Source organism: Buteo buteo, chromosome 31 (assembly GCF_964188355.1).
Source record: "Buteo buteo chromosome 31, bButBut1.hap1.1, whole genome shotgun sequence".
Lineage (NCBI taxonomy): Eukaryota > Metazoa > Chordata > Aves > Accipitriformes > Accipitridae > Buteo > Buteo buteo.
The window spans coordinates 1,204,196-1,223,635 of NC_134201.1; the positions used below are offsets into that span (position 1 = coordinate 1,204,196).

At 54.3% G+C, this 19,440-nt stretch overlaps 1 non-coding gene and 1 pseudogene across 1 annotated transcript; both read left to right on the forward strand.

The window, feature by feature from the left end:
- The first annotated feature begins 5,698 nt into the window (after positions 1-5,698).
- TRNAF-GAA (transfer RNA phenylalanine (anticodon GAA)) lies at positions 5,699-5,771 on the forward strand. The gene has a single exon. It is a non-coding gene; the product is annotated as a tRNA-Phe (tRNA).
- A 9,229-nt stretch (positions 5,772-15,000) lies between these two features.
- Positions 15,001-18,529, forward strand: LOC142025979 (olfactory receptor 14A16-like; annotated as a pseudogene).
- Positions 18,530-19,440: the final 911 nt, after the last annotated feature.

The window sequence follows — 19,440 nt, forward strand, 5'->3', positions numbered from 1 at the left end:
GAGCTGGCAGAGTAGACCTAGCCTCCATACCTGAGTGGCAGGGTAGACCAGGTCTCCCTAACCGCATGGGCGGGGCACGCCTGGCCTCCCCATCAGTACCGGTGGGTAGGCCTGGCCTCCCTAACCACGCTTAGCGGCGTAGACCTGGCCTCCCAACTGGTCGAGTGGGGTAGACCTGGCCTCCCTAACTGCACGGGCGGGGTAGAGCTGGCCTCCCTACCAGCAAGGGCGGTATAGACGTGGCCTACCAAGCGGAGCGGGCAGGGTAGACCTGGCCTCCATACCTGAGTGGTGGGGTAGACCAGGCATACCTAACCGCGTGGGCGTGGTAAACTTGGCCTCCCTAGTGGCAATGGTGGGGTAGACATGGTCTCACTGCCCACAGCGTCTGGGTAGACCAGGCTGCCGGACCGGCAAAGGCGGGGTACACCTGACCTCCCTAACACCACGGGTGGGGTAGACCTGGCCTCCCTAGCCGAGCAGGCAGTGTAGACCAGGAGTCCCTACCGGCAAGAGTGGGGTAGACCTTGACTCCCTAACTACGCAAGCGGCGTAGACCTGGCCTAACGAGCGGCGCCAGTGGTGTAGACCTGGCCTAATGAGCGGCACCAGTGGCGTAGACCTGGCCTCCCTGCTCACGCAGGCCGGGTAGACCAGGCCTCCCTACCGGCAAGTGCGAGGTAGACCTGGCCTCCCTATAGGCATCGGTGAGGTAGATATGCACTAACTAGTTGCGAGGGCGGGGTAGACATGGCCTCCCCAACCATGCGGGCAAGGTAGACCTGGCCTCCCGACCTGCGCGAGTGGGGTAGACCTGGCATCCCTAAACGCACGGGAAGGGTAGATCTGGCCTCCGTAACCGCGTGGGCGGGGTAGACCTGGCATCCAGACCGGCGCTGGTGGAGTAAATCTGGCCTCCGAACCCGCGCAGGCAAGGTAGATCATGCCTCCCTAACCGCGTGGGCGGGGTAGACCTAGTCTCCCTACCCAAGTGGGCAGGGTAGATTTGGCCTCCCAAACGGCATGGGCGGGGTACACCTGGCCTCCCTAGCCACACGGGTGGGATAGACCAGGCCTCTACACCTGCAAGGGCAGGGTAGATCAGGCATCCCTGCCAGTGCTGTGGGGTAGACCTGGCCTCTCTACCACCGCGGGCCGGGATGATTAGGCCTCCCTAACCGCGTGGGTGGGGTGGACCTGGCCTCCCTACCTGAACGGGCACGGTAGACCTGGCCTCCCTAACCACGCAGGCAGGGTAGACCAGGCCTCCCTACCGGCACTGTTGGGGTAGACCTGGCCTCCCTATCAAGTGGGCTGATAGACATGGACTCCCTGACCGCACGGGTGGGGTAGACATGGCCTGCCTACCCGCGCAGATATGGATGACCAGGCCTCCCTAACCGCGCAGGTGGGGTAGACCAGGCCTCCCTAGCCACACGAGTGGGGTAGACCTGCCATCCAGATGGGAGCCAGTGGGGTAGACCGGGCCTCCCTAACCATGCAAGCAGGGTATACCTTGGGCCGCCCTACTGGCGGGGGCCGGGGAGACCAGGCCTCCCTAACAGGCTCCTAGCAGACCTACTGATCACTGTGCCCTGGTACACAGCCCCCTGGGGCAGAGGGACCCTGCTCTAAAGCACAGCTCGGGGGGGTGCCCTGCACAAATGCCTTCACAACCCTGCAGCCGTCCCCAGAAAAAGGTAGCTGTCATGCCCTGTCCTTCTGAGGGTGCAGCAGGGAATTCCTGCTCTGGACTACATCCTTCTTGTCTACTGTAGAGAAACTGTGAGTTTTACTTACAGAGCTCACAAGCTGTGGATTGTGCCAGCTTTTGGAGATCCCTTCAGGATACTCTTGTGCATTGCCCTGCCGTCAGAGACCTACCATGTGAAGATCTGTCCTGCAACAAGCCCTCCTTTGTCCTCCAACTGCTGACTGCCTTTAACCTCCCTCTTCCTCACTTCTCTCCCCTTGGCGCCTGCAGGCAGTGCCCTCAGCCCTGCTGCGCTTTGCAGAGGAGCTGCTCCTGGGCAGAGCTGTCTCTCGGCAGTGCTGCCTGCTTGTAATGAGCTCGCTCCATCCCAGGAGCCCAGCCCAGTCCAGCAGCAGAGGACCAGCCCAAGGCAGCACTTTCCTCTGCCTGCTCTGGGCTCCCTGAAGATGTCTCTGGAGCTCTGGGGCTGACAGCTCCTGAAAGGCACCAGGTTCACCCCTGGGGAGCATGCTGCAAAATCACCTGAAGTAATCACCAACAGTAGAGAGAGAGATTGCTTCCAGCAGCATGGTTTGCCCTGCCAGAGTGCGGTTCTCTGTGACAGGTGTCAACATTACCCTCTGGACATCGATATTCTTCACCCACAAGAAAAGGGACACACAGACAGGGCCACGGAGGGGCTTGGCTTCCCTTGTGCAGGCCAGGGATTCAGCTGAGGCAATGCAGGCTTCTCATCCTGACCAGGAAGCCCTTGGGTTGAAGCAGGACTCAGCTCCCTGCTTTGACTCCACAGTCCCAGCGGAGCTGGGAATCCTCCTGCTTCAGTTCAGGTGTGCACAAAAGAATTGCCAGTGTGTGAGCCCTGCTCTGAGCCCCTTACCTTAAGTCCGTGGGGACTCAGGTGCTCACATACAGATACTTTGTGATGACTGAGGTGCCAGAGGTGGCCCAAGCCACGTGCAAGTGTTTGCAAGCCCTGATGGAAAATCTCTGAGGATACCCACCTCCTCCCTGAGCATCAGCTGAGGGCCAGAGGGGGAATGGAGAGATCTTGGCCACCCACAATGACATCAGATGTTTAGGGCACCTGAACGTGCCTTGTAAAATATCTGAAAAGCCTCTAGTGCCATGCCAGGTGCCTGCGTGCCAAACACAACTCCACTCAGTAAGCAAACACAGCACCCAACGTCCAGGAAAGCCATGCCCTCTTAGAGCTGGAGGGGGGCAGACACCCCAGGGCCTCCCAAAGGGGTCCGGTGGCTATGTGCCACTACCTGAATGACAGCACCACGGCACTGATGCAAGGCCATGCCACCTACACCCGTGGTGATGCAGGGCTGGGAAGCAGATCCCAGCAGGGTGACCTCCCCTGTGCCTCTCTTCTCAGCCCTGGACTACCCTCCTCTCTCTGAACCTCTACTCACCTGCCTGATACTAAGAGGGAAGCTGATAATAATAGAATCAGAGACTCATAGGATCATAGAATCATAGAATGGTTTTGGTTGGAAAGGAACCTTTAAAGACCATCTAGTTCAAACCCCTTGCCGTGGGCAGGGACATCTTTCACTAGATCAGGTTGCTCAAAGCCCCATCCAACTTGACCCTGAACACTGACAATGATGGGGCATCCACAACTTCTCTGGGCAACCTGTCCCAATGTCTCACCACCCTCACCATAAAAATTTTCTTCTTACATCCAATCTACCCTCTTTAGTTTTGAAACCCTTACCCCTTGTCCTGTCACTACAGACCTTGGTAAAAAGTCTCTCTCCATCTTCTTAAAAGCCTCCTTTATATAGTGTATGGCTGCACTAAGGTCTCCTGTCACAGATCCTGATTTAAAGTTCTGCCAAGCACACCAGTATGTCGCAGACAGGCGATTTAGACTGCTTAAAGAACCACTGCCAGAGGTATCAGCAAAAGTGGTTTTCTTGAAACTTAGCAACGATTGATGGCAAGGTTCACTCTATCACTTACTGCACAAAAGATATAAAAATGATTCAAAGTTACCAACACAGAATCAAAGGTACCAATACAAAATCTGTATAGAGCACTATCATACAAGGTAATATGTGATATTGGTCATTTCCGAAAGATCTGCAGAAGGTAAGAAGCCTCTCAGCCTCAAGAACCTTGAGAGATGTCCCAGCTCAAGGGGAGATCCCTGCCGTGCAGCCAGCTGCTTAGCAGGGAGCGCTCAAAAAAGGCTCACTTAGGGTGTCATATTTATGGAATAAAGTGGTTGGCTTGCAGTCAAATTGCATGCAATGGAGAAGGTATGCATGAGACTCCTTGTACCCACAACTTTCTTTGTTCCTTGACAAACGAGCCTCGGAGGAACCACCTGCTAGTTGTGTGTTAATCGCATGCTTGCTGTTCCAGTTTCCAAGCCCATATGCATCAATGTTCACCATGTCACTCTCTTCCTGTGTGGGTTTCCAGAGATAGCTTGGAACTAGAGAGGTTCTTAGTCCTGTTATACCTAGGCCTCTACCTCCTTTGGACCCTGAACTGAACTACCACTAGTTTGGCCAAAGAGTCGAGTGCATCCATCCCAGGGACTCAGCTCCCTCCAACTCCTGCCGCAAACCAATGGGTGGTGGGAATCCTCTCGCCTCAGTTCAGGTGTGCACACAATACAGTCCTCTGGAGACTGGAAGAAATCACATGTCCCTCCTATCTCCAGGAAGGACCCAGGGAACTGCAGGCCAATCAGCCTTACTTCTCTCCCTGGGAAGGTAATGGAGTAGCTAAGCCTGGAAATATTTCCAGGCACATTGTACTGGTTTTGGCTGGGGTGGAGTTGATTTTCTTCATGGGGCTCCCTATGGTGCTATGTCTGGGATCTGTGACCAAAAGAATGTTGTCAACACACCAATGTTATAGCTATTGCTGAACCATGTTTGCACAGCATCAAGGCCCTCTCTGTTCTCTCTCTTCCTCCCCAGCGAGTAAACTGTATTTCTTGGTGAGGGAAGAGCAGGCGATGTCATTTAGCCGGTCAAAGGTTTACACTGTCTATTGGTGTCCATGTCCATGTCTTGGTAGCGGGGGCGGGGTGTGCAGTGAAGGCCCCTGTGAGGAGAGACCAGGGGCTGCCCCATGCCAGACACATCTGGTTCCAGCTGGCTCCAAAATGCACCCACCACTGGCCAAAACCTGAGCCCATCAGCAAAGCTGGGAGAACCTCTGTAAAGGTATATTTAAGAAAGGACACAACTGCTAGAGTGGGAGAGGAGCGAGGAGAAAAAAGTGTGAGAAACAGCCCTGCAAACACCAAGGTCAGTGAAGAAGGAGGGAGAGGAAGTGCTCCAGGTGCCAGAGCAGATGGTCTCCTGGAGCCCATGGAGAAGACCCCAGTGGAGAAGGTAATCCCTGCAGCTTGTGGATGACCCAACACTGGAGACATTGGATAATTCCTGAAAGAAGGTTGGCTTGAGGAGAGCCCAAGCTGGAGAGGTTTATGTCAAAGGACTGTAGCCCATAGGAGGGACCTCCTGGGAAAAGTGTTAGAAGGAAGGAGCAGCAAAGAGGAACTGGTATGGACTGACCACAACCCCCCATTCCCCACCCCCTGCACTGCTCACAGGGGGAGGAGGTAGAAGAGTTGTGAGCTAAGGCGGGAAGTTGAGCAAGGGAGAAAAGGGTGGGGAGAGGCCTTCCTTGGGGAAGGAGATAAGGTCTGTCTTATCTCCACCAGCCCCACACTTCTTCCACCCTCAGCCTTTGCAACTGCACATGCCTGGTCTGCCCATGTAGCTTTGCCACTGTCACGTTTGTACGAGGCCCACGCACATCTTGGCACACCCAAGTGTAAGCTGGCCTCCCCCAAACCTGGAGCCCAGCTGGCCTTGGAGACAGGGAGGGCCCAGGTCCCCCCTGCCCAGGGCTGGGCACAGCTTTTCCCTGGGAACCTCCCTGAGGAGCTCTCCTCCTGTCTGTCAGCCTGTGGCCTGGCACAGGGACAAGGGCTGCTGGGGCAGGGCTGAAGTAGCTCAGCTGGGAGAGCATTAGACTGAAGATCTAAAGGTCCCTGGTTCAACCCCGGGCTTCAGCAGTGATTTGCTCCCTTTCATTTTTGCAGAGCCCATCTGCTGCCTTCAGCCTGCCCCAGCCCTGTTTGCTCCTTCACCCCTTGTCTCAGAGCACTGTCCCTGCCTTGTAGCTGCAGATCTGTGGCTAAGAAGGAGCCTTCCTCCAGCACCAACAGTCCCCAGCCTCCCCCTGGGCAGGACTCTCCATTCAGCGCTCCTCTGGGCTGCTCTCCAGCTGTCCCTCCTTCCCTGCTCCACACGGATTGGGATCTTTCCTCTGCGGGGTCTCTGCAAAGACCTCCTCTCTCTCCTGCTTGTCATTCTTGATGGTGCACAGGCTGCTCCCATCCTCATACACCTCCTCCACCTGGTCCTCAGTTCCCAGACCTGAGGCCATGTCGTGGTTTAACCCCAGCCAGCAACTAAGCACCACGCAGCTGCTCACTCACTCCCCCCCCACACCCAGTGGGATGGGGGAGAAAATCAGGAAAAGGAGTAAAACTCCTGGGTTGAGATAAGAACGGTTTAATAGAACAGAAAAGAAGAAACTAATAATGATAATGATAACACTAATAAAATGACAGCAGTAGTAATAAAAGGATTGAAATGTACAAATGATGCGCAGGGCAATTGCTCACCACCCGCCGACCGACACCCAGCCAGTCCCCCAGCGGCGAAATCCCTGCCCCCCCACTTCCGAGTTCGTAAACGAGGTGGGACATCACATGGTATGGAATACACCGTTGGCCAGTTTGGGTCAGGTGCCCTGGCAGGGCATGAGAAGCTGAAAAATCCTTGGCTATAGTCTAAACACTACTGGGCAACTGAAAACATCAGTGTTATCAGCATTCTTCACATACTGAACTCAAAACATAGCACTGTACCAGCTACTAGGAAGACAGTTAATTCTATCCCAGCTGAAACCAGGACAGGCCACCATCCCCCCAGTCCCAGGGAGAGGCACTCCCTGGAGCTGAGGCCTCAATGGCAGCATCCTCCCTCCGGAGGTCTGTCACAGCGAGACCTCTGATGTGCCCAGGACATCTGACAAAGCTGTGCTGAGGATCAGCCACTGTAGAAACTCTTGAGCAGAGTTTCTTGGCCCCCGCTGCAATGACTGATGAAACACCAATGTGCTCCTTCCTGGGCATCAGCAGGGAGATACAGAGCACAGGGGGATCCCTCCGGGGCCACACATGAACATCACTCTGCATCAGTCCATGCCTGCTGCGAGGGCACAAGTTGGGACACAAATGCCAGCAGTGGCTCCCCTGCGGTCCAGCATGGAAGGTCACCAACTCTCACACCGTGTCTTCACAACAGCCCCAGCTCAACCACTCCACGTTATTTTTACTCTCCAAATTTACCCTCTTCTGCATGTCCTGGCATCACATACACTTCTGTGTTCTCCATCCCCCCAGCACCAGACCCAGGGCCCACAGCACAGTGTCTCAGTAGTCCCCAGTTCCCTTACTCAAACCTGCTCACCCACCAGACTGCATTCCCCAGCCCAGCTTCAGCCCCTCACAGCCCTCAGTCCCTGCCCAGAAAAAGAAAGAGCTGCTCATGCGCGCCAACAAGCTGCTGGGCTCCCCCCTTGCAACTTCTTGCTGCTATGGAACCCTGCTCGCCCATCAGGAACACAGTGATGGCTGCAACACAGGACATCCCTGTCTCCAGCTGATAGCATATTTCCATACATCCTGTATGGTATGTCTAAATGTTTTGATGGTTTTAATATTTTGTACCAGCCGTGGAAACTGGTTTGCTGCTAGGTGACTGTAAAAGTGAGATTTGGTAAATAAGTATTAGAAATCTTATACTAACACTATGATTGAAACAATAGCCAAAAGTAGAGCCAAGCAATTAACTAGTAGAGGTAGTTGCTCCTAAGTTTTGCAGTTCTTTGCTCTTAGGACTAGATGTTCCTGTACGCTACATGAGAACAATGTTGAGACTGACCACATGTGATTGAAGCTGCGTTAAGCTTCAAGATCAAAGAACAAGGACAAGAATAAAGACTTCAAGGACAGCCAGCAAGAACTTCAAATGGGTCGGTGGTCGCAAAAGCAGCCCTTCGACTCAAATGGATCCTTCATTGAGCGTGATCAGATGCAGGCAGTACTAAGATAATCAGTTGCAAGCATTTTTATGTACGTGTATACTAATCTGATTACAATGCAATTAGTTATTCTAACTAACCTGTTAGTGCTGAAGCTGCGGCATGCATGCGAGGTGGAACTATCCCCCGTGCATCCAGCGCTGCAATAAAGAATGCCTGCTTTCTAAAACTCCAAAACGAGTCTTGGACGGTGTCTTCGACCGGCTTTTTGGTATCACTCACTAGAGCCCTGGTAAGAACCTCTTTCCTGCTGTGCCTTCAAAACACCGGCTGCCCTCATGGCTGGCACCGTCTGCCCCTCGCCTCTCCTAGCCTCCTGGGGGGACACTCCAGGTTGCCCTTATCTGGGGGCACATGGCGGGTGGGAAGGGGACACCCCAGGTGCCCGCGCTCCCTCAGCCGCTCTGCTCATCATGGTGGTGCAGCCAGAGAGGACCCAGGCATCTGGGCACTGGCCAAGGAGACGGGACATGGACGCAGGCACACACAAACACACACACACACACACACGCAGAGTGTAGCTTTGCTGAAGGGGTTTATTGATCATGAGAGGGAAATGGCCCAGGGCTCCCAGGGGATCAGGTGGGGTCATCCAGGGATGATCATCTCCTCATGCCGCTGGAGGGGGACAGGACAGGGCTGTCACCATCACTTGAGGACCTGCAAGAGAGAGCCCAAATTGTGACACAGCCCCCCAGTGTCCGCTGGGACATGAGAGGGGCCTTGTCCCCACCACCTCTCTCTGCAGAGACCTGGGGAAGGAGAAGGGAATTGGAGCCCTCAGTCTACCCAGGACAGGACTTGGCTCACCTGAGATCCAGATGGCACCCAGAGCCCCCTACCCCAGGATGCCCCTCTATCTCCCAGAAGCCTGCCCAGCCCTCACAGTGATCTGGGGGTTCTGTATGGCACAGACCCCCTGCCTGGCCTGCACAGTGACCTTCTGGCTCCATAGAGCCCTCCTGCATGCAAGGAAAGGCATGGGGGCAGCTCTGTCCAGCTCACCCTGGGACATGCATCAGGGACAGTCCCCTCTCTTTCCTTCTGCCATACCCAAGGTCTGCCCACCCCAGAGGGCTCAGGGATCCCCCTGGGGCCCAGGATCCTTTGTGGGGCTGCAGACACCCTGATGTTGCTCACCTGGGCATTAGCAGCTACAGGCACGCTTCTCCGCTGCAGAAGTCGTCTTAGCTCCTCTTCGGTCAGAGGAGCCTGGGGAGAAAGGGAGGGTTAGGGACATGCTTGGGTGCACTGGGGTGTACTGGGAGGCAGGGGAAAGCAAAGCGATCCTTGGGGAAGGTGCCTCTGGGGAGAAATGGGCTACATGAGCTCGTATGGTGGTGCACAGAAAGCAGTGGGGGTGCTGGGGAGGGGGCCCACCCGGGTGTGTGGCTGTGTACTGGGGTGTGCTGGGTTTTAATGGGATGGATGGGAATGCAATGGGGGCCCTGGGGAAGGGGCCCTCCCTGGGAAAGCACTGTGGTGCAGGGTGTTCTCTGGGGTTGCACTGGGGCGCACTGGAGCACACTGGTATGGCCTGGAGTGTCGTGGCCATAGAGGAAGAAGGTCTGGGGCCAGCAGAAGTGGTCTAGTTCAGTTCAGTGAACCTTGTTCCTAAATCCGACTGACTCCTCTTGTAGAGAGAGCATGAAAGCTCACTGGGATGTCCCCAGTCCCAGCAGGGGATGGGAGCACCAAAGTGCCCTCCAGTTCCCCAGACTGGAGGCCCTCCAAGTCCTCCCCACTACTTACCCTCATCTCAACTTCTCCACTTCCTTCCAGGAGTGCCTAGGGAAGGAGAGCAAAGGAGTGATCTGGATTGGACCTTGATGGGGCTGTAGGTGGGGCACAGGTGTCCCCAGCCCCCCCCAGGACCATGGCTTCCCCCTGGTCTGAGCGGGAAAATCCCTTCTGCTCCCCCCAGCCCCATTCCGCCAAGTTTCACCTGGGATACCTGTTCAGGCAGGGACCAGGGGTGGGGATGGAGACAAGGATAGTGTGGGGAATTCAGGGTCTCCAAAGAGGATGGGGGTGAGGTTGAGGGGGGGCCCCCAGACAGTGCACTGGGGTGAATTAGTGGACCCCAAGGGGCTGGGCTGGGGGTGCTGAAGGAGCAGGCCTGCGTGGGATTCAAGTGGAGGGGACACAGGGACTTCAAGCGAGGTGGGTGGTGGGAGCAGAAGGAAGATGGCTGCAGAGGACAGAAACGAGGGGATTGGAAGAATGTTTGGCAGTGGGGGTTCAAGGAAGGGGGTCTGGGGATGATACCGCGGTGGACAGGATGAAAGGCAAAGGACTGAGGGGAAAGGCTGAAAGAAAGGCATTGGGAACAATCAACGGGAGGGCGTTTGGGGACCCTAGATAGGACACAGAGGAGATCCCAGGGAGGAGATGTCTGAGGGCACCAAGAGGATGGGATGGGGAGGCCCAAAAGGGAGAGATGGGGGGGGCACCAAGTCAAGACACTGGTGGGGGTCCTCACAGGAGTTTGTGGTGAACCTTCCCAAGGAACTCGGGCTCTGGGCACAAGAAGATTAATTGCGGGGGAAGTGGAGGGAAGAGATGGAATTGTGGGAGGGAGAAAGCTGCATTGCCCAGGGCTGGAGGTGAGGGGAGCCTGGGGATGCTCCATGCTTGGGAAAGGGAGAGGCCAAGTCAAGGGGTTTCGTGCTCACCACGACAATTTTGTTCTGCAGGAGAGCTGGTGTCCTGCAGCCAAGACCCCTCCCCAGCCTTGAGCCTCTCCCCGTGGCATTGAGGACTCACCTGAGCATCTTCTGGCATGCACAGCAGGATGGTGAAGAGCAGGGCCAGGCTGAGCACGGCGACCTTCATCTTCCTCTGTGGTGTGGCGAGTGCTGGGTGAAGCTGCAGAAGGTGAGGGGCAGATTTATCCCTCCCGGGACTCCTCCTTTCCCCCCTCCCCGAGAGCCCCCAGGGCAAAGCCAGGCTTGGCAGAGACACCAGCCCTGGCAAGGAGCCTGCCCCTGGCACACAGTTGCCCCCGCCTTCGGCACTGATCCAGCCACCTTCCCTGGCATCGGTCCGGCTTCCCGCATGGGGCAGCTGCATGTGGAAGGGCCCAGGCACCTGGGGGTGGTGAGGGGGGGGCAGCCAGTCAGCCTCTCACAGCCGGACACCCTACGGTGACAACCCACTGCTCCAGCGCAAAACCATCCTCCCAACAGCCCCCCAAAGCCAGATCTCCCCATCTCCCAGTGCCCCTCACCTCCCAGCACTGCCATCTCCCAGTGCCAATCCCCTCCCAGGCCAGCCTTTCCCTCTGGGACTCCCCCAGAGATGAGGACAGCCTCAAACCAGGGGTCTCTAGGAGTCATCTCTGGCCCCTCTCCAGCCCCTTGGGTAAACAGGGGGCTGGGACTGACCCCTCTTCTTGGGGCACCAGGGACCCCGGGGTTTGGGAACACCAGGAGGCGGGAGGACAACTGGGGTCATGGGCAATGGGGACAGCCAGATGGCTGGGATCTTCAGTCACTGGAGGCAATGGGGAGCACTGGTGAATGTTGGGCACTGGGAGATGAGAGTGAGGCTTGGGGGAAGGGCTGGGGTGGTCGCAGTGCCCAGCTCCAGCCCACCCCATTTCCCTTGCACTACAGGCCCCAAACTGGTCCAGTCCCCAGCCACGGCCCCCCCAGAGCAGAGATCAGACAGGACTAACCCCCGCCTTGGCCCTCACCCTGCCACTGCCTGGGGCCGCTGTGCCCACCAAGACCACCTGGGTCCCACTTCTGCAGAGTTGTCCCCAGCCGGTGGGTCCCAGTAACCCTGTCCCCAACAAGGCTCTGGCTTCAGACCTCTTCCTGGCTGGCGCTTGGCCACAGCTCACCAAATGTCCCTTCAATGCCCTCATCCTCGGCCCATGCCAGTGCTGTCCCTGAGCAGGACGCGGCTGTCCAGAGGGACACAATGAAGCGGACGCTTGTCTGCAGGCAGCCACTCAGAGCTAATTGTGGGGACAGAGCTGCCCTGGCAAGAGGAGGGATGTTTGTCCCTGCAGCATCTCTGATAAGCCGTGTTTGCCCAGGGCCCGTGGCACCAGGAACCCGTTCTGCAAGCTTGGTCTTCACGAGAGTGCCCGATCAGGGAGACTATGGTGGGGGTTAAAGCAGCCTGGACGCCTGGGCTCCCCTCCAGCCCCAGCAGCTGGCAGAGGTGGGCAGTGCTGGGGGACCGGGCAGGAGCAAGTCCTGGGGCACCCTGCACACCTGGGGCTCTCCCGCTGCCCTGGGGACAAGCTGGAGCCCAGAGGCAGGGGCATTCCCAGGGAACAGCCTGACCACCGGGGTGTTGCTCTCCTTTGGGAAAGCCTGGTGGCACAGCAGTCCTGCTGGAGTGGGGCTTAGAGCAGCCTGCGTGATGGAGCTGCCTCCGCAGGGGCACTGCATCCCTTTCCCTCTCTCCCCTTGCCTGCCCTGCAGCTATCCCTGGCTTTCCAGGGTGGCTCCTTCACAACACTCCTGTCCCAAACATCACCATCCTGGGGGCCCGGGGCAGCACCCTTTGCCCAGTGTGGGGTCGGGGCAGCGTGGGATTGTACACAAGTGGTTCAGCTCTCCCCTCCGAGTAGGGAGAGCCAGTGGGTGAAGGTGCTGGCCTGGCTTGCACAAGCCGAGCAAGAACTTTTCCAGCAATCCAGAATTGATGGACCTGTCCTTTCCAGTCGTGACGCTCACACGATCTGCCATCACTGCTGTCTTCAAGGATGCAAGTGCCCCAAACAGCAGAGGGAATGGCTGGTACCTCTGTTAGCAGGGACATACTCATAATGAAGACGGGCATATTTTGGATCAACAGGCTCCGGCACCCCTGTTTTGCCTCCCTGTAGGTGCCCACAACTATCAGAACAGATAGATAACAGGAGAGATATTTATTTATGTCTGCATAATGAGAAGACCAGCATTATTACTGGTGGTGTGAGCTAGCACTGGGAGGAGACAGGGCCAGTAAGTTCTCAACCGGGAGACGCAGCACATATTTACTTGCCACTTTAGGTAGCTGATAGTCAGAAGTAACCACACGTAATGACCAGCAAACCCACTAGCCACACGGAGCAAGGGCAGCATTGAATGCATTGGACTCATTGCCCGTCCAGAGTTCGTGGGACATCAACATTACGACAGCAGACCCATGAATACTTGGTAAGGCTGTCACGTTCCTCTGTAAACTCATCCTCTGTTTATTATGTGCTGCAGTAATTCAAGCACCCACACTGTGCTTCCCAATCACCATTCACTTCCAAAACCATCCAGCAGCCCACGTCACATGTCTCAGAGTTAAATGGTGCTCTATTTTAGTCCTCTGTCTATGAAGGTGTGAGGAAAATCTGTTTCTATGAGACACAAGATGAGAATCAAAGGCTGGTGGTAAAAGTCTGGTTTAGGTTTTGAAGTCAGTGCGAGGTTTGACTGAGTTGCAGTGAAGCCAAGGTGTGACGGCCTTTGTTCCCATGATGATACAGACTCCTGTCACGGCTGCAAAGAAAGCCTGTCTGATTTTATCCACATGAAAAGAGGTAAATAAAAATACACTGATAAGTAGTGCATGAGAACTGTACATGGCTCAGATCCTTCTTTGACAATATGTGTCATTTTTTAAGGGTGATGGTTATATCTTTACGGGACACTAACTACAAATAAGAGATGTGTTGTGGATCAGTTGTGAAAAGATTTAAGGCAACTGACTTGAATATTTGCTTTGGAAAGTGCCCAAAGAGCAGTCAGTCAGTCACCTGGAGGATTTTCATTTTGACCGCTTCTGCTTTCTGCGCTATTTATTAGATAGCTAAGTTACATGGTGTTGAATTGGAGAGCATATTTAAGTATGCTGTGACGTTATTTGTATTCTGAAGTGATTTTGCAAAGAATCGATGAATTGTACGCACTGTCATAATTGAGGGATATTGACTTAGGAGAGGTCAAGGCTGCCTTTGAGCTAAATGCACAGCAGGTGGGCGGCATTTGATTGCCACTTAACATGAAAGGTACAATTCAGGAATAACCCATCTGCTGGTTTAATGGTCTCCAAAAAGACATGCTCATATTTTTGTAACACTAGCGTAATTAAAAAAGTAAAATGTCATGCGTTTGCCCGTTTGACAAAGAGATGGACAAGAGACTTTACAAGGTTGGTCTAAAGTGTAGCTACTCCTACTTGTGCTGTCTCCCTCCACCTTCTCCGAGCAGGGCTGAGAGCACTTCTGAATTTTCTCTGTTTTTCTTGCAGTCTTTTCTGTGAGGCAGTGGAATTTTTACTACATTTATTTTCCCGATAAAGTCTTAGCATGGTTGTTCTCCTCAGGCTTTGAGCTGCAGTGAGGTATCCCGATGTTGTACAGTGGGAAAGGGGACAAAATGAAAAGTGCCTATACTACCTCTTCTTTGGTGGAAATGCTTGGTTTATCTGTTCATCTTGCATATGTATATAGGGTTGAAGCCTCAGCATTCACCCCAGCTCTCCCCTCTACCATTTGCAGATGCATTTTCCCCAACCTCATTGTCGGAAACCCAGGGATGTAGAGAGAGACCTGATGATTGGTGGGGGTTTTTCCCCATTCTCCAATGGGAGAAAAGGAAAGAGAGAGGCTGAGCTCTCCCTATGGCACAGGGCCCCAAGAGTTCTGATGACTAACTCTTATGAACTGCCCTGAACATAATGAGTTTGGCTGCCCTAAATTTGGGCATCAGCTGTCATTTCAGATGGCCAAAGGAAATTCCCAAGACCCTCCAAGAGGATGCCTCCAGATGCTGCCCTGTCTCTACGAAGTGCTCCATTTGAGTTTGCAGGTACCTGCGCATACCTTTGACCACCTCTGACACCTCAGATGTAACCAGACGTTTGCATCTCACTCCTAGCATCCCTCTCCATTGATGAGCAAGGGAGCTGAGATGAGGAGCTCACATGCAGGTGCCTATTCGGTGCACACCTGAACTGAGGCAAGAGGAATCCCACCTCCTGAGGGTCTGTGGCAGGCATGGGAGGGAGCCGAGTCCCCTTCCAGCACCAGGACAACATATCCAGGATGAGATACCTCCATTGACTCAGCTGAATCCCTTTGCTCAGAGGGGCAAAGGAGCTCCCTGCCTGTCACTGTCTGGGTGTCCTGTGTAAGGATGGAACAAGGAAAGGTGATTCTCATGTCCAAATCTTTTCCTCATAGGAGAAATAACAGTGCTGGGAATAAGTGTCTCTCCCCAGCTCAGGGAGGGAACACCAGTGATTGCTTCAGCCTGTTTCCCAGCAGGTTCCCCTGGAGCCCCAGGGACACCTGGAGGGAGCCCAGAGGGGGCAGAGAAAGGGCTGCCTTGGGCTGCTCCTCTGCTGCTGAGCTGGGCCGGGGTCCTGGGCTGGAGGGAGCTCATGGCAAGCAGGCAGCACTGCCGAGAGACAGCTCTGCCCAGGAGCAGCTCCTCTGCAAAGCGCAGCAGGGCTGAGGGCACTGCCTGCAGGCACCGAGCGGAGAGGAGTGATGCAGAGAGAGTTTAAAGGCAGTCTGGAGTGAGAGGATGCAGAGAGCTGACTCAAAGAGAATTCTTCACAGCCCTCTGCACAGTAAGCTCCTGGCTGCAAGGAAAAGCTGTGTGCTGGGGCAGGGACTCTGCTGCTGGTCAGGGTAAGTACTCAGCCTGCCTGGGGAACTGTAACAGTGGGGAGAAGCTGTGGGTGGAAGGAGCAACCCTTGGTGGGGCAGGGCAGGGCAGGGTTATTCTGCTACCGAGAAGATGCTGCGTGGAGCAGGGATGCTCACAGCTCCCAATCACCCCCAGAATATTTCAAACAGGATGTTTCAAGCAGAAGAACAAGGCAGGGATTATTATAAAGATAAGGAGCTTTCCTGTGTCTATCTTCTCAGTTTCCAATTCCAGAGGGGTAAGGAGGGAGGAGAGACAAGGAGAAGTGGAAAAGGAACACTCAAATTTCAACAAGTCCCTGAGACTCCTGAACTGCAACTTTGAGTGATCAGTAGGTCTGCCAAGAGCTTCCTAAAATGCCTTCAGCCACTCCCCTGCCTATGGGCACCACCAGAATCACCTCTGCTGCACCTCTCAGGGTTGTTCTGATCTGCCCTTTACCACCTGCAAAAAGGATCATGTGCCTGGCCAGTGCCCTGCAAACAGGCATGTTTCTGTAGGGCCAGGGGGAGCGCACAGAGATTGGGGTGGGATCTGTGAGTGCTGACAGGGAAAAGAAATGGCACAGGGAAACACCTCCCAGGAGGAAAATCTCCAGCCAGCAAGAATATAATCAGGGAATGAGATCAGAGGAAACAAAATGCAAAAATGTTGTGGGAGAGAGAATTCAGAAAACTCTGTATGATCTCCTCCAGTGCAGACGCCTTCCTCTGAGCAAGCCCCTTTGGCTCCTCTCCCTCCCAGCAAAGCCTCTGCCCTCAGAGCTGGGGGGTCCAAGGCATGAACCATCTCCTCAGCAGCCAGAGCTCCAGCAGAGCCGTGGGTGCAGCTTTCCAGCCACGTGCCCATTTCCCTCTGCAGAGCTCAGGGCTGAAAGCATCTGCCTGGCACTGTTGGTGTCTGGGAGGAGGTCTGAACAGCTGAGTAAGCAGAACTTTCCTGAGTGCCCGGCTGCCTCTCTCAAGCAGACCCTCACTGTATTTTCCCATGTTTCTCCAGTTGTTTGTGTTGGTTTTATTGTTATTTCATTCTTGCTGTCAGGCTCTCTAGGAATGGGAGTTTTAGCTGCAGAGTCACACACTGACCTTGTGGGTCCTCCTATGCAGGTGTGTCCATGGAAATGAGGTGTCCCAGCTTTCACCTGTGGGGCTGTGGGCAATGCAGTCTGTGGGGCTGGGGAATGAGCTGGTTTTCCCTGGATTAGATGTAATCATTAGGACATTGGCTATCTCTTTGGGGTGGCTTTCCAAGCTGTGAGCTGTCCTTAAGCAGGGAAGTTGTTCACATAAGCATCTTTGTGTTATCTGAAAGCCTACAGAGAGAGGTGCAGAGATGCTATCTATAACTGAGGAAATGCTGTTGGGTTGATGAAATGAGCCGTGTGTGTCCTTTTGTAGAAAGAGGGTGCTGAGACCTTGAGAAAGGGTGAGACATTTAGTGGCCTGCAGTGGGTCCCTCTCCTTTCAGTAGTGTCTGGTGGCTTTTACTGGTACCACAGGAGTGTGATCACCCTCCATCTGAGAAAACTGCAAGCACAGGGCAGCTGGGAACAAACCCAACCAGTTCTATTCACTCCTCACTAAGCCACAGTGAATCCATTGACTCTCATGTCTCAGCTCATGATTTCTGATTTCAGAGAACACTCACATGGAAGGATGGGGGAAGTAGTTAACCACACACACACACACACCCCCCCCCCAAATCTTCTTTCTGCCACCCACATTCTTTAAGACTGGGAGTGCAGATGCTGACAAGCCCTCCTGTGTTAGGAGTGATTTTATCTGACATATTCTGACTATCAAACCCAGCCCCCCTGCCACGTTCCCATCTACCCACTGCAGTGGGGCTGGGTCGACTCCTCAAGAGACAATGGGCAGAGGCCCTGCTCCAGCACACAGAGCCACAGACAATGAAGCTGAAGAGCAGAGGCAGAATGAAAGTTTCTCCTGAGGAAGGGAAAAGGTAGCATGTGTGAGAGGGCGAGGGTCTATGAGACATAACTTTGGTTTTACTCAGAGATGTTTGTGGTAACTTGTCACTGCCTTTTCCTCCTTGGACAGTCCCCGGTGTCCAGAGGAAGCATATGCCCAACAGCAGTTCCATGACTGAGTTCCTCCTCCTGGCATTTGCAGACACGCAGGACCTGCAGCTGTTGCACTTCTGGCTCTTCCTGGGCATCTACCTGGCTGCCCTCCTGGGAAATGGCCTCATCATCACAGCCATAGCCTGCGACCACCACCTCCACACACCCATGTAATTCTTCCTCCTCAACCTATCCCTTCTCGACTTGGGTGCCATCTCCACCACTGTCCCTAAAGCCATGGCCAACTCCCTCTGGAACAATAGGGCCATCTCCTACTTGGGATGTGCTGCCCAGGTCTTTCTGTTATTCTTTTTGATGTCAGCAGAATATTTTCTTCTCACTGTCATGGCCTATGACCGCTACATTGCCATCTGCAAACCCCTGCACTACAGGACCCTCCTGGGCAGCAGAGCTTGTGTCCACATGGCAGCAGCTGCCTGGGGCAGTGGGTTCCTCTATGCTGTGCTGCACACTGCCAATACATTTTCACTACTGTTCTGCAAGGGCAATGCTGTGGACCAGTTCTTCTGTGAAATCCCCCAGATCCTTAAGCTCGCCTGCTCAGATGCCTACCTCAGGGAAGTTGGGGTACTTGTGGTTAGTGGCTGTTTAGCATTTGGTTGTTTTGTTTTCATTGTGCTGTCCTATGGGCAGATCTTCAGGGCCGTGCTGAGGATCCCCTCCGAGCAGGGACGGCACAAAGCCTTTTCCACATGCCTCCCTCACTTGGCCGTGGTCTCCCTGTTTATTAACACTGCCATATTTGCCTACCTGAAGCCCCCCTCCATCTCGTCTCCATACCTGGACCTCGTGCTGGCAGTTTTGTACTCAGTGGTGCCTCCAGCCGTAAACCCCCTCATCTACAGCATGAGGAACCAGGAGATCAAGGATGGTATTAGGAAACTGATTACATGGACTCCTGTTTAGCACCAAGAAACATCCCATCTCTCCACACCAGTCCTGACCTTTTGTTGTTTTTGTTGTCTTTATTGTTATTGTAATTGTTATTCTTCATTTATAATGTTCGTACAGTAATGTTTGGAGTCCTTTTACTTCTACAGAGGTATGAACCCCCTCTTTCTTACATGGAGCTTCTATAAAGGTGTCTAATGCTTGTTGAGAGCTGAACACATTACAACATCTGTGTAATAAAATGAGATCTCTTCTGTGCTGCGCATGAACACTGGGCTTGTCTTCCAATGCCAGAGTCAGGAGTTGCTCAGGGTTCTGCATGACTGCAGGAGCAAAAGCCTCTCAGTCACCTTGTGACCATGTAGAGATCAAGGATTGGGTTTAGGGCTCACCCATCAGTGTCTAGTGACAGTGGAGGCCATGGCTGGTCACTGAGTGACATACCCAAGGCTGTCACATGTCAGACGGGGCAGACAACGTCATTCTCAAGGGGAAACTGGAGCTGCCTGGAGATCCCCCAGGCTCTCCAGGGATAGAGTGTGCTTGAGATGGGCAGTGAATGGAGCCCCACAAAGTGAGAGAGCACCCAAGGTGGAGTCACCGAAGGTAAAGGGTCAAATTGGTGTATCCACAGGGAAACAAGGACTCTGCAATCCCAGAGGAGGCAGCAGGGACCCCACAGCATGGGTGAAGGAGTCTGGAGAGTGATCAGTGTCACCCCCCATTCAGTGGAGGCCCACTCATCCCTAGTGTTGATGCAGAGGAAGGCTGTGGGTCACTCAGAATTGCTCTGTCAGGGCTTGCAGGCACTTGGACGTGTCTCAGACCACCCCGGCACTGCAAATGCAGCAGGCCACACAAAAGTGCAAGTAAATAACTGCCACTCTCCATCCCCACTGGTTAGAGAAGGAGCTCAGACCAGGTAC